This window comes from Macaca nemestrina, chromosome 4 (genome assembly GCF_043159975.1).
Source record: "Macaca nemestrina isolate mMacNem1 chromosome 4, mMacNem.hap1, whole genome shotgun sequence".
NCBI lineage: Eukaryota > Metazoa > Chordata > Mammalia > Primates > Cercopithecidae > Macaca > Macaca nemestrina.
In genome coordinates, this window is record NC_092128.1 from 143847612 (window position 1) to 143861695 (window position 14084).

The following is a 14084-nucleotide window of genomic DNA, read 5'->3' on the forward strand; positions in this document are numbered from 1 at the left end:
TTTCCCTCGGTCTGGAAGACAGCGAGCAGGACCTTGGTTCTTCCTAAGGTAGGCAGTGCCTGGGTCCACAGCCCTGTGGTTCCGATTCAAACCATGCAGCCCGAGACACTCTGGTGGTTCTGGCTGCACTTTCCACCTTCTCAGCCCCGTTTTCTTGCTGGAGTGACAGGGCTGCAGGAAGCTTTCCCAGCAGCCGAAGCAGCAGCCAGAGCAGACACGGCAGCAGCCACGGCAGCAGCACTGGCACCCTTCAAATTGGGACTCTAGCCCTTTAAATCTGCTCAGTTACCAAAAAAGAAGAGGCATCAGACCCTGTTAATTAAAGCTCGCCCCGGTCCATCATTCTGAGGAGCTGCAGTGCCCTGCTCCTTCCTGATGGCTTAGAGATTCTCCTTAACTCCCAGCCATGGATCTTGGAGAATTTCCCCCGAGATCAGCAGGAGGTATGACCCTTGCCGATGACACTCTGAAGCTTGTGTAGCTCTAAATCAATGATATAACTGACTGCATGGATGCTGCCTGCTTTCCCCTTTCTGCTTCTCCTCTTCCCCTCTTCCTCCTCTCCAATTTCCTAGCTTGTGTTTAGTTGAGACAGAATCAAGTTTTGATGGGTTTCGGAGGAAGGGGAGGGGTAGGGAGATCTGGAGGTGGCGGTGGCTCCTGGCGTGTTTGTTTTGGCCCTGGCTTCACCCAGCTGTCAAAGTGGTTTGGAGGAGTGGGGAGACATGCCTCTTTCAGCTCTGGCTCATGCAAAACCATTTCCTCCTGGCCGGGTCCCTTCCCCTTGGAGATAATGAAAAGGGCATAACCCTGACTTGACTTGCCTATCAAATCCATGCCCTGCCACTCAGTTGGAACATGGCTGTGTGGCTGCGCTCCCATGTTATTGGAAAACTCATTCCATACAACTTTCTCCCTGTAAATCGTCCCGGAGGAACATCTTGCCGACACCTGTCCCCCCTCCCCGCCCCTGCCCTCATTCTCCCCTCCTCTTTACTCTCTTTTCAAATGCTTGCTGTGTGATTTCAGGAATTCCTAACTCTGTCCCTTGTGCCTTTTGAGGAAACTCACTTCTAGCCGAGTCTCAGGTTCTGTGGCAAAGAGTTGTTTTGATTCAGGAATCTGCTCTAGCCTGGCAGAGAGAAGGAGTAGATTTATCTTCTTTGTACGTTGCATTGTGTAAATCGTACATGGGCTCAGAGAACATCTATCTGCAAATCTTTCATTGATTTGTTTTTGACCCTCACGGGGTGCCTTCTGGGTGAAATGCTCTTCCCGAGTCATACCCAAAGGAAAGATTTCCTTTCCATCAGCTTGACACGACTTCGCAGACATCCCTGAAAGTCAGACTTGGGCAGAGGGAGGCATTTTCATTGGCCTGAGTGACAGTCGTCTCTGGGGGTCCCAGGGGCATGGGTTCATGTGACTTGGGAGCAGCGCTTCTAAGGACTTCCAATTCCCCACCTGGGAGAGGAGCTTGGGAGGCAAAGTGCTTGTACTGAATTTTCCAGGGGCTTTAAAACATGCTGAATGGTTAACATCCCCGTTCAAGTCTTGAGAGGAATCTGAGCCAAAACACAGCTCACGTGAGTAGGGATTTTCCCCCAAAGTGATTGCCTGCAGAGTCCTGAACCGTTTCCATGAACGGTAGTTACCGCGTTTGCAGCTAAATCCCTTTGCAATCCCCCAGCCAAGGATGGGCACTTTCTCAGGGTGAATGTCCCGGAAGTCAGCCTGTCTGCTTCCCAGACACTGGAGGTGCAATGCATTTTGTAAGATCAGAATCATCACACTCTCCGCTGTGGCAGAAACTCTCTGGTTTAGGAGAGACCATTCAGAGCTTATGAGTGAAGCTCTTGATGGAAAGAATTCTTATCCCCATGCCCATCGGTGGATCTGTGTGGTTGATTTAAAGATTCTGAAGAAGTAACCCGGGGAGAGATGTTTCCTGTAATCAGAAACTCAGTATGGAGGCCTTGGTCGCGCTGGTTAAAGGGAGGAGGCTTCCGGGAGGGTGGCGTTGGAGGTTTGAGGTCCTTCTGTTTTTTTGTGTTTTTTTTTGAGATGGAGTGTCTCTGTCGTCCAGGCTGGAGTGCAGTGGCCAGATCTTAGCTCACTGCAAGCTCCGCCTCCTGGGTTCATGCCATTCTCCCGCCTCAGCTTCCCCAGTAGCTGGGACTACAGGCGCCCGCCACCACGCCTGGCTAATTTTTTTGTATTTTTAGTAGAGACGGGGTTTCACCGTGTTAGCCAGGATGGTCTCGATCTCCTGACCTCGTGATCCACCCGTCTCAGCCTCCCAAAATGCTGGGATTACAGGCGTGAGCCACCGCGCCTGGCCGAGGTCCTTTTTAAAAGTCGTGCTGTCAGCTGGTCTGTGAGGGTCAGATTCTCTCCTGGAACTGAGGATAGAAGCGGACTGAGGCCATGGTTAGCCGGGTGAGTTCCTTGAGGTCACAGACCATTCAGTGGAGAAGGTTCATCCACACAGCTATAGGCACCTCTTCCTCTGTTGCCTGGTGGCCCAAAGGTCAACACCCTTCTTTTACTTTCTAAGGGAAGCCAAAAGAGGCTTGAAATAGATGTCACTAACTGTGTTTTTGTACCAGCTGGGGTCTATTAACAATAACTAATTAAGTAGACTGTTTCTTTGTGTCAAATTTTCTTTTCAACTTAATGGGGTGTGTGTGTGTGTGTGTGTGTGTGTGTGTGTGTGTGTTTAATTCACTGATGGCTGCTGGTTTCAAGAAGCTGTAAACAGGTCCCAGGGGAGTTTGCTTAGATTTGGCAACTTTGTGTAGTTCTGTGGTCTGTTGACATTTCTTTAATGGCCGTGGTGGGCTCTTAGCTTACAGGGTGGTGGGAAAGGCATGCCCTTTCGGGACCGACAGACCTTCATTGGAGTCTCAGCTTCACCACACAAGAGCAGGTAGCCTGGGCTGCTGGTGAATCTCATTGCACATCAGTTTGTCTGTCTGTAATATGGTAGCATTGTCAGGATTAAATGGAGTCATTTAGCTAAAGTCTGTGTAAGTAGCTGGTATAAAGGAGCATCTCTTCTTTCAATTGCATCTGCCTTGAATTAAATCAACATTAACACAAAGGATTGGACCATTTAAATAGTTTCAGTGACCCCTGTACTGACTGCTGCACTGTGCCTTTTCTGAGGGCAGGGATGGCCTCCTCCCTGTCACTCTGTCTCTCTCAAAAGCTAGCACAGGGACTGGCATGGTGCGGAAGCAACATAAAAGTTTATTGAATGAATACATGCCAGTCTGTGGACACGTAACTTTCAACATAGGTGGTTTTTAATGACTAAGCAAAACCAATTCTCACTCAGTTTACTTAAGAAATACAGCTGAGTCAGTTAGATCAAAGAGCCTCACAACTGTAATAAATTTGGATTAAGATAGATCCATTTGTGGGGAAATTTGAACTGTACTAAAAAAAAAAAATTGTCTCCTGCACTGGAACCTGTACCGGGTGCCTGCGGACTCCAGAAGTGCCCTGGGAGCCATTCTGATTGCCAGCAGCCTTCCCTCTTCATGTGCTACTTCCTCTTTTTCATGCTTTGAAGAAGAGAAGAGACTCTGAAAGGGGAGAACTGCTGTGAATGGAAAGAGGAGCTTCAACTGCTACTCTGGGGTGTAGAACGAGTCTATCAATGTATCAATCCATTAAAAAAGAGTAAGTTGATTTGTGTGGAGACACTTAGTACCTACCGGGGAGAGCCATTGATTTAACAATTTTTTAAAAATTTAATTATTTAGTTTTTGAGACGGAGTCTCACTCTGTCACCCAGACTGGAGTGCAATGGCATGATCTCTGCTCACTGCAGCCTCCACCTCCCGGAGGTTGCAGTGAGCCGAGATCGCACCACTGCACTCCAGCCTGGGCAACAAGAGAGAAACTCTGTCTCAAAACAAAAAAAATTGATCAAAGATCATCATCATCGTCATAGTGAATACCACCACCACCACCTCACATTCGCAGAGGGTCTCTCTAGCTAGGGGTTGGAGGAACCCACGTGAGATTGGCTGCCCCCTATTCTCAAGTAAAGGGATGGGAGGTAAATAGTGTGTGTCATAGGCTACAAGGGGCACGAGTCCAGTGGATCATGGGAGGATGATGATCTTGGCCTTGGGAGAGCTTCTTTTGAGTAGATGATCCCCAAACTGAGTCCCGACAGAGGTGGCTATGAAGTATCATCCTAGGCTGAAGAAATTACACACGCAAAGAACAGAGGTGAAAGGAACACTCGAGGGAGCGGCAGCAAATCTGTCTAACCATTATGGGAGGCAATGTGATAAAAGAAGAAGCTGGAGAGGAGACAGGGGTTAGATCCTAAAGGACCCTGGGTGCATGAAAGGCGGGGACTTCATTTTGAAGGAGATGGAGTCACTGAAGGATTTTAAGCAACGGAATTACCTGGGGAAATTGAATTGAACAAATACGCACTGAGCATCGATCCTTTGCCAAGCTGTGTCCTACGCACCGGGGATGTGGCGGGGAACACAGCACACAAAATCCCCTGCTCTTGCGGAACTTGCAGGCAGTGAATATGACAAAAAAAATAAAATAAAATAAAAATAAAAAAATAAGCCACGAAAGGTAAATTGTACGGAGCACATCAGACGGTGACACATGCTTTGGAGAGAAATACAGCTGAGGAGGAGGATGAGGTCCCGAGACAGGCGTGTGTGTGTGTGTGCAACCCTTAATAATGCTCAATCCTAAGTGCAATCCTTAATAAAGTTTAATCCTAAATAAGTGCAACCCTAAATAAAATGCAATCCTAAATAAGTGCAACCCTAAATAAAGTACAATTCTAAATAAGTGCAACCCTACGTAAAGTGCAATCCTAAATAATTACAACCCTACATAAAGTGCAATCCTAAATAATTGCAACCCTACATAAAGTGCAATCCTAAATAAAATGCAATCCTAAATAAATAAAGGTGGCAGAAGAATGAAAACTCTCGGAGGCGTTGTAAGAACTTTGGCTTTTGCTTTGAGTGAGGCGGGAGCCAGCGCTGGGCTCTGAGCAGAGGAGAAACATTTTTAAATGATCCTCCTCACTGCTGTGTTGAGGAAAGACTGTGGGTGGGCAAGGCGGGAGCAGGAAGATCATCCAGGAGGTGAACATTTAATCCAGGCGAGAGGTGATGGTGGCTGGCCAGTGGGGTACCAGTGGAGGTCTGCCAAATGCTAGGATTCTGAACTTCTTGTTTTTTTTTTTTCAGGATGGAGGCAATGGGATGCGTTGATGGGTTGGAGAGTTGTGTGAGATGAGTCGAGGATGACTCAAGCTTCCTTGGCCTGAGACAGGGACAGCTGTGGGTGGAGCAGGTTTGGGAGGAGAGCAGGAGTCGGGTGTTTCTCATGTTAAATTGGAGACGTCTGTTGAGGCTCCCGGTGGAGATGTTGAGTGGGCAGTCCTGGGTTCACGGGAGAGATTTGGGCTGGAGACAGCCTTGGGAATCAGAGTACAGATGGTATTTAAAGCCATCTCAGATGAGATCATCGGGAGATGGAAGAGACGAAGAACCGAGTTCTGAGGCATCACGGCTATTTACAGGTTAAAAAGATGACCAGAAACCAAACCCGGAGATTGAGAAGGAGGTGTCTTCCTTCTTTCTCCTTCAAGACGATTCGCCCTGTTTGTACATTCTACATCCTCGTCTCTCCTGGGACCAAGACTCATAGCTCGTTCTCCCAAATATTTTTTTTGTTTGTTTTTTTGAGATGGAGTTTCGCTCTGTTGCTCAGGCTGAAGTGCAATGGTGCAATCTTGGCCCACTGCAAACTCCACCTCCCGGGGTTCAAGATATTCTCCTGCTTCAACCTCCCAAGTAGCTGGGATTACAGGTGTATGCTGCCGTGCCCGACTAATTTTTATATTTGTAGTAGAGATGGGGTTTCACCCTGTTAGCCAGGCTGGTCTCGAACTCCTGACCTCAGGTGATCCTCCTGTCTCAGCCACTCAAAGTGCTGGGATTACAGGCATGAGTCACCATGCCCGGCCCTCATTCTCCCAGTTTTTAACTTGTTCCTTTCTCCTGGCTTCTTCCCACCTCCCTGTAGGTCTGCTCAGATCTTTCTCATCTCAGAAAAAACCTTCCCTTAGCTCCTACCGACTCCTTTAGCTTTTGCTCTCTTGTTCTCTTTTTCTTCACAGATAAACTTTTATTTCTTTCAGCATTAATCAAACAACTGCTGCATACCAGGAGTAAAGAATATGGAAACAAAAGACAGATTTTACCCTACTTGAAAGAATATTTATTTACACCTTGTCTACTTCCATAAAGCATTTTGGATAGCATTTTTGACACGTATATATAATGAAAATATAAAATATATGATCATAAACTAAACATAAAAAATTTTGTACCAAAAATGTTTGTATTTGTATTCTAAAATACGATTTAGAACAGAGGAGCAAGATCAGGACGAAAAACAGAATGCAGAAATAAAGGTCATAAGATTCTATTTTATTATTATTATTGTTTGTTTTTGAGACAGAGTCTCGCTCTGTTGCTGAGGATGGAGTGCAGGGGTGTGATCTCAGCTCACTGCAACCTCTGCCTCCCGGGTTCAAGCGATTCTCCTGTTTCAGCCTCTGGAGTAGCTGGGATTACAGGCAAAAGCCACCACACCCAGCTGAGTTTTGTATTTTTAGTAGAGATGGGATTTCCTCATATTGACCAGGCTGATCTTGAACTCCTAGCCTCAAGTGATCCACCTGCCTCAGCCTTCCAAAGTGCTGAGATTACAGGCTTGAGCCACTGTGCCTGGCCAGATTCTATTTTATTTTAATTTTGAGAGACAAAGTCTTACTGTGTTGTCCAGGCTGGTCTTAAACTTCTGGCCCCGAGTGATCTTCCCACTTTGGCCTCCCAAAGTACTGAGATTACGGGCATGAGCCCCTGCGCCTGACTGGTCATAAAACTGTATAAGAATATAATTGAGCTGCTAATCTGATCAGAACTTTCTGGTCAGAAAAGAGAAAATGGGAATTTCTTTTTTTCTTTTTTCTTTTTTTTTTTTTTGAGACAGAGTCTCGCTATCTCCCAGGCTGGAGTGCAGTGGCCCGATCTCGGCTCACTACAACCTCCGCCTCCCGGGTTCAAGCAATTCTCCTGTCTCAGCCTCCCGAGTAGCTGGGACTACAGGCGTCCGCCACCACTCCTGGCTAATTTTTGTATTTTTAGTAGAGACGGGGTTTCAGCATATTGGCCAGGCTGGTCTCGAACTCCTGACCTTGTGATCCATCCGCCTTGGCCTCCCAAGTGCTGGGATTACAGGCTTGAGCCACCACGCCTGGCCTGAAAATGGGAATTTCTTAAAAAAATTTACCAATGCTCTCAGATCATAATTGTATGGGTCAATACATATTGGGGTTTTGGGTATGCTGGGTGCTACCTAACCAGGACCCAGACCAAGAAACAGGACATGGTCTGCACCCCAGCGCCACCCCCATGATCATTTCTAGTTGGTGTTCTCTCCAGGGACTGACATTAACCATTTGTCTGTTTTAAACTATTTTGGGAATTGCATTCTGAGTTTTGTTGTCCGTGAGATGATATGGTTCCTTAAGGAAAACCAAAGCTTTCTGGCATTTAATTCTAAAATCATACAGTTGATCCTTGAGCAATTTGGGTTTGAACTGTAAGAGGCCACTTATACACGGATCTCCTTCTGCCTCTACCACCCCTGAGACAGGAAGACCAAACCCTCTTTTTCTTCCTCCTCCTAAGCCTCCACAATGTGAAAAAGACAAGGAAAGGCCCGGCGCAGTGGCTCACACCTGTAATCCCAGCACTTTGGGAGGCCGAGGCGGGTGGATCATGAGGTCAGGAGTTCATGACCAGCCCGGCCAAGATGGTGAAACCCCGTCTCTACTACAAATACAAAAAAATTAGCCAGGCATGGTGTTGGGCGCCTGTAATCCCAGCTACTTAGGAGGTTGAGGCAGAGAATTGCTTGAAACCGGGAGGCAGAGGTTGCAGTGAGCTGAGATTGCGCCATTGCACTCCAGCCTGGGCGACAAAGCGAGACTCCATCTCAAAAAAAAAAAAAAAGAATAAACGACAAGGATAAAGACCTTTATGATGATCCACTTCCATTTAATGAATAGTCAATATATTTTTTCTTCTTCATGATATTTTAATAACATTTCCTCTTCTTTAGCTTACTTTATTGTAAGAATACTGAATACATTATATCTAACACACAACATATGTGTTAATCAACTGTTTACGTTATCAATAAGCCTTCTGGTCAACAGTAGGCTATTAGCAGTCAAGTTTTTGGAGATTCAAAAGTCATATGTGACTGGGCATAGTGGCTCACGCCTATAATCCCAAGACTTTGGGAGGCTGAGGTAGGAGGATTGTATGAGCTCAGGGGTTTGATACCAGCCTGGGCTTGTAAAATAATTTAAATTATTTCTGGAAATAATTTTAAAAATTAACTAGTTATGATGGTATGTGCCTGTAGTTACAGCTACTTGGGAGGCTAAGGAAGGAGGATCACTTGAGCCCAGGAGGCTGCAGTGAGCTATGATGGCGCCACTGCACTCCAGCCTTAGCAACAGAGTGATACACTGTCTCCACAAAAAAAGAAAGAGTTGTATGCAGATTTTCAACTGCATGGGGCAAGGGGAGCAGCACCCCTAACCCCCACAGCGTTCGAGGGTCAACTGTATTTTCTTCTGAGTTTCCATTTAAGGAATGCTGAAAAGTTAGGTGGCCTATACCTTGTCTATTTCCGTAACATACTTTGGATAGCATGCAAATTTATGTGTGTGTCATGAAACATAAAATATAAACTTATAAACTAAGGCGAAGAGTGGCAGCTATTTGGCATCACTTGAAGCCCAACCAGGGGCAGTCAGAAGGTAGAATCTGGAGAGGATGGAGTGTTAAATGCCAGTGAGATGAAGCAACATAAGGCCCGGAAGTGTCCGTCGGAGTTAGAAAGTAGGAGGCAGCCAGCCAGGTTCCTGGAGTGATGGAGGTAGAAGCCAGATTGAGGGAGGAGGTCAAGGAAGTAATAAGAAATTTGCTGTGATGTCTCTACGTGGCGGCTACTATTTTAAGATGGTCTATTCTCATGCGAAGGAGAGAAAAGATGGCAGGTAGAAGACCTTGCAAAACATAAGGAAGGATTTTGTTTATTTCTCAATAGAATGAGAGAGACTTAATCGTGTTTTTGGAGAAACAGGTAGTCAAGAAATACAGGCAAGGTTGGGCACCGTGGCTCACTTCTGTAATCTCAACACTCTGGGAGGCTGAGGTGGGAGGATGGCTTGAGCCTACGAGTTCAAGGCCAGCCTGGGCAACATAGCGAGACTCCATCTCTACAAAAAAACAAAAATAAAAATAATTAGCCAGGGATAGTGGTGCATGCTTGGAGAACCAGCTACTCAGGAGGCTGAGGTAGGAGGATTGCTTGAGGTCAGGAGTTTAGAATAGCCTGGCACCATAGCGAGACCTCATCTCTACAAAAAATAAAAAGAAAAACAAATTAGCTGGGTGTGGTGGTTGCACACCTATAGAACCAGATGCTTGGGAGGCTGAGGTGGGAGGATCATTGGAGCTTAGGCATCAAGGCTGCCGTGAGCCATGATTGCACCACTGCACTCCAACCTGGACAACAGAGTGAGACTCTATCTCAAAAAGAAAGAAAGAGAAGGGACGGGGGAAAGAAGGAAGGAAGGAAGGAAGGAAAAAAGGAAGGAACAGAGGGAGAGAGGGAGAGAGGAGGAAGGAAGGGAGACAGGGAGGGAAGGAGGAAAGAAAGAAGGAAGGAAGAAAAGAAGGAAAGAAGGAAGGGAGAATGGAAGGGAGGGAGGGAGGAAGGAAAGAAGGAAGGAAGGTAGGAAGGAAAGAAGGAAGGGAGGGAGGGAGAGAGGAAGGAAAGAAAGAAGGAAAGAAGGAAGGAAAGAAAGGAAGGAAGGGTGGGAAGGAGGAAGGAAAGAGAGAGAGGGAGGGAGGGAGGAAGGAAAGAAAAAAGGAAAGAAAGAGAAAGAAAAGAAAGAAAGGCAAAAGATAAAATGGAGAGAAAAGATAGTTAAAGCAAGCAAAAACCTAGATAAATTTGCATGCTGTAGACACACACACACACACACACACACACATACTCCACACAACTGGGTTTCTCACCTTCTTTAACTTTTCCTGGTGACAGACCCTTCTCCTTGCCATTGTTCTCCTTTGTTTTGAAGCTAAAACAGCCCTTAGCAACCGAACCCCTTAGGATCTCCTAGGATTGACCCACTCAGGCTTCTCTCTAGTGAAAGGGACACTGTCTGTAATCTGTCAACTTTATTTCAGTCATCAGTCCCAGAATGTCAGGACTGCCAGGGGCCTTCGTGAGTGTCCAACCTGTGTTCTTATTTTCCAAATGAAAAAACTGAGGCCCATGATTTCCTGGCAAGGTAGAGAGAACAGCAGAGCTAAACCCCAGATTGCCAGACTACTTGACTGTATTTCCAGAACTCCCTATTTCCAGGCATTTTCAAATCTCTCCCTCCTAATCTCTAAAACTTGAGTGTTTCTAAAATTTCAGCAAGCACCAAAATCATCATCTAGAGGGTTTCTTTTTTCTTTTTTTTTTTTTGAGACAGGGTCTCATCCGATCACCAGGCTGGAGTGCACTGATGCAGTCACAGCTCACTGCAGACTTGACCTCCTTGGCTCAAGCGGCGCAAGCCTCCCTGCTTAGCCTCCCAAGCAGCTGGGACTACAGGCGTGTGCCACCATGCTTGGCTAATTTTTTGTTTTCTGTAGAGACGAGGCCTCGCATGTCGCCCAGGCTCATCTAGAGGTTTTTTCAAGACAGATTTTTTTGGGCCTCACCCCTTCTGAATTTCTGATTCAGTAGGGCTGGGAAGAAGGTGAGAATTTGCAGCATCAACAGCTTTCCCAGGTGACTCTGAGGCTGCTTGTTTGGACCCACACTTGCAGAACATTATTTAAGAGGGGGTGTGCGCAGAGCAGGCAGGAAGGGAGTGAGAAAAACTAGACAGGGGTTCCTAGAAGCAAGCATCTTCTCTGATCTGATCTCATTTCCCTTGGGTCAGGCCTGAATGAGGTGTGGTTGGCCAGCTGCCAGGCCCAAGAAGATCAACACCATTTCACCTTCTAGTCACCAAGAGGCTTAAGGAATGCAGTTGTATTAGTCTGTTCTCACGTTGCTGGTAAAGACATACCCGAGACTGGGTAATTTACAAAGAAAAAGGCGTTTAATGGACTCACAGTTCCACATGGCTGGAGAGGCCTCACAATCATGGAAGCTGAAAGGTACAAGGCACATCTTACATGGCGGCAGACAAGAGAAAATTTGTGCAGGGAAATTCCCCCTTATAAAAACCATCTGACCTCGTGAGAGTTAGTCACTATCATGAGAACAGTATGGGGGAAACCACCTCCATGATTCAACTACCTCCCATGGGGTCCCTCCCACGACACGTGGGGATTATGGGAGCTACAATTCAAGATGAGACTTGGGTGGGGAGACACTCGAACCATATCAGTCAGCAGTGTAGCAGGCTGAGCCCTGCAACTAATCCCAAGAACCTGGCTGTCATTAAATACAGCACAGTCTGTGCTTTTACATCTTTCTGCCTTCCATGGAAAGGGAATCACTGGGAAGCTGGCCATTCAGACCCAGGCTGGGGGGCATCTCATAGCTCACATTTCCCTTGCAGCCACTCTGAGGCCAGCACCCCTTTGTCACTCCCCAAGGGAATAGGGAACGCCCAGTTGGGTGAGACTCAAGGTTTCTCTTGAGCTTATTCCATTATCTTGGCACTCAGAGTGTATGTCAAGTGAATTCTGTGTCTCTGGCAGGTTATTACGAGCTGAATTAGTGGTAGTGAAATAAAAACTATAATAAAGCTGTACTGCACTCTTAAATTGTTAAAATTTATTAGAAAATGCGCATAGTTATTAACTGATTTTCGTCTGTGTGCATTCGCTTGTGCCGAAGCCAGGGAAGATGAAAAGTGGCTCTGTCAAACGGAGGCTGAGGGTTGGTTCCTGGAATTCTCCAGAGAGCCCTAAATGGGAAAGCACATTCACAAATTCACGGAGCGCTACTGGCCTCTCCGTGTTGGCCGCTGCCTCTCTCCTGTGCTGCCTGAGGCTCTCCAGGGCTGTAACTGTGGTCCCAGGGGAAGGAAATCCATCTGTCCACTTCCAGGAGGCCCCAGCGGCAGGCTGAGGGAGGCGTGGATGAATGGGGCCTTGTGTTTCTCCAGTGTTTACACTTAGAAGGCTCAGTTACTCACCCTCTCTAGTCTTCAGGCGGAATGTTCGAGCCCAGGAAAGCTGTTGTAGACAAGCTTCCACCACATTCTCTTGTGCTCTCTCTGCTGGCCTGTTTCCTACTTCTCTTTTCTTTTCTTTTCTCTTTTCCTTTCCTTTCTTTTCTTTTCTTTTTTTTTTTTTTTCCTTAGAGACTGGATCTGGCTCTGTTGCCCAGGCTGAAGTGCAATGCTGCAATCACTGCTCACTGCAGCCTCGAATTCCTAGGCTCAAGTGATCCTCCCACCTCAGCCTTCTGAATAGCTAGGACTACAGGCATGTGCCACCAAATCCAGCTAATTTTTTTTTTAACTTTTTTTTTTTTGTAGATACAGTGTCTTGCTATGTTGCTCAGGCTGGTCTCACACCCCTAGCCTCAAGTAATCCTTCCACCTGGGCCTCCCAAAGTGCTGGGATTACAGGTGTGAGCCACCATGTATGACCCCTACCCTGCCTTTTGAAAATCCAAAGAAGAAGCCAAATTTTCCTTAGCTCAACTAGGGCCATTTCTAGATTGCTTCATCAGCAAGTAACTGGTTATTGACTGTCCAGTCCTCCTATGAAGTGCAGAAATGCAGCAAGAAAGTTTTTCCTGCTGTTCTGCTCTGTGGGGAGTTGGAGGATGATGTTTACTCATTTTCAGAGACAGAGAGAGATGCTTTTAGTCCTTAGTCCTTAGGAGGACGGGAGCCCTCCATGGTCTTATAGCTAAGAGAGCTCACCTTACTGCCTCTCCTCCTGCAAAGATCTTTCCAGTAACTAATTCTACCACTCTTTGTAAATTATTATTATTATTATTATTATTATTATTATTATTTAGATGGAGTCTCGCACTGTCGCCAGACTGGAGTGCAGTGGCACGATCTCGGCTCACTGCAACCTCTGCCTCCTGGGTTTAAGCGATTCTCTTGCTTCAGCCTCCCGAGTAGCTGGGGTTACAGGCGCCTGCCAGCAGGCCCAGCTATTTTTTTTTTTTTTTTTTTGTATTTTAGTAGAGACGGGATTTCACCACGTTGACCAGGCTGGTCTCAAACTCCTGATCTCAGGTGATCCACTCGCCTCGGCCTCCCAAAGTGCTGGAATTACAGGGATGAGCCACTGCACCTGGCCTGTAAATTATTTTTATCCTAAAAAAATTGAAATGTTATTTTCCTATTTGTTAACTTTAAGCACTCTTCCTTGGAAGAGAGTGGACTAGAAAGCAGGAAGTGATTTGTGCAAATCCAATATACAGTTTTTTGTTTTTTTTTTTTTCTTTCAGGAACAGGATCTCACTTTTTCACCCAGGCTGGAGGGCAGTGGCATGATCATAGCTCACTGCAGCTTTGAACTCCTGGGCTTAAGTGATCCTCTGCCTCAGCTTCCCGAGTAGCTGACACTACAGGTGTGTGCCACCACCACGCCTGGCTAATTATTATTATTTGCAGAAATGGGGCCTCGTTATGTTGCCCAGGCTGGTCTGGAACTCCTGGCCTCAAGTGACCCTGGCCTCCCAAAGCTCTGGGATTGCAGGTGTGATCCACTGTGCCTCGCCTCCAATGTACATTTTGAATCAGATCCCATAAGACCTACCTTTGAGTTGATAGCAGCATCCGCATTGGTTTACTAGCCCTGGGTCCTTCTTGCTACCCTGAGACCCAGCTACGTTGCAAATTCACTTGAAGCCTGAGACGCTTCTGCTTAGAAGAAGTAGGGAAGCAGAAAGCTGAGAGTTTTCTGGAGTCTCTGCCACTGTGCTCGGATGTTTCTCTTGGGGTTTTCTGGGAGCCTCAA

At 46.6% G+C, this 14084-nt stretch overlaps 1 protein-coding gene across 3 annotated transcripts in view; it reads left to right on the forward strand.

The window, feature by feature from the left end:
- The first annotated feature begins 250 nt into the window (after positions 1-250).
- The window catches only part of LOC105466337 (calneuron 1), a 670377-nt gene continuing 656543 nt past the window's right edge, over positions 251-14084 (forward strand). The window contains exon 1 of one of the 3 annotated variants that reach the window (XM_011715318.3): positions 251-443. The gene's annotated coding sequence lies outside the window, so the exon portion shown is untranslated. The remainder of the gene's footprint in view (positions 444-14084) is intronic. The other 2 variants (XM_071095314.1, XM_011715320.3) reach the window with 2 other exon arrangements.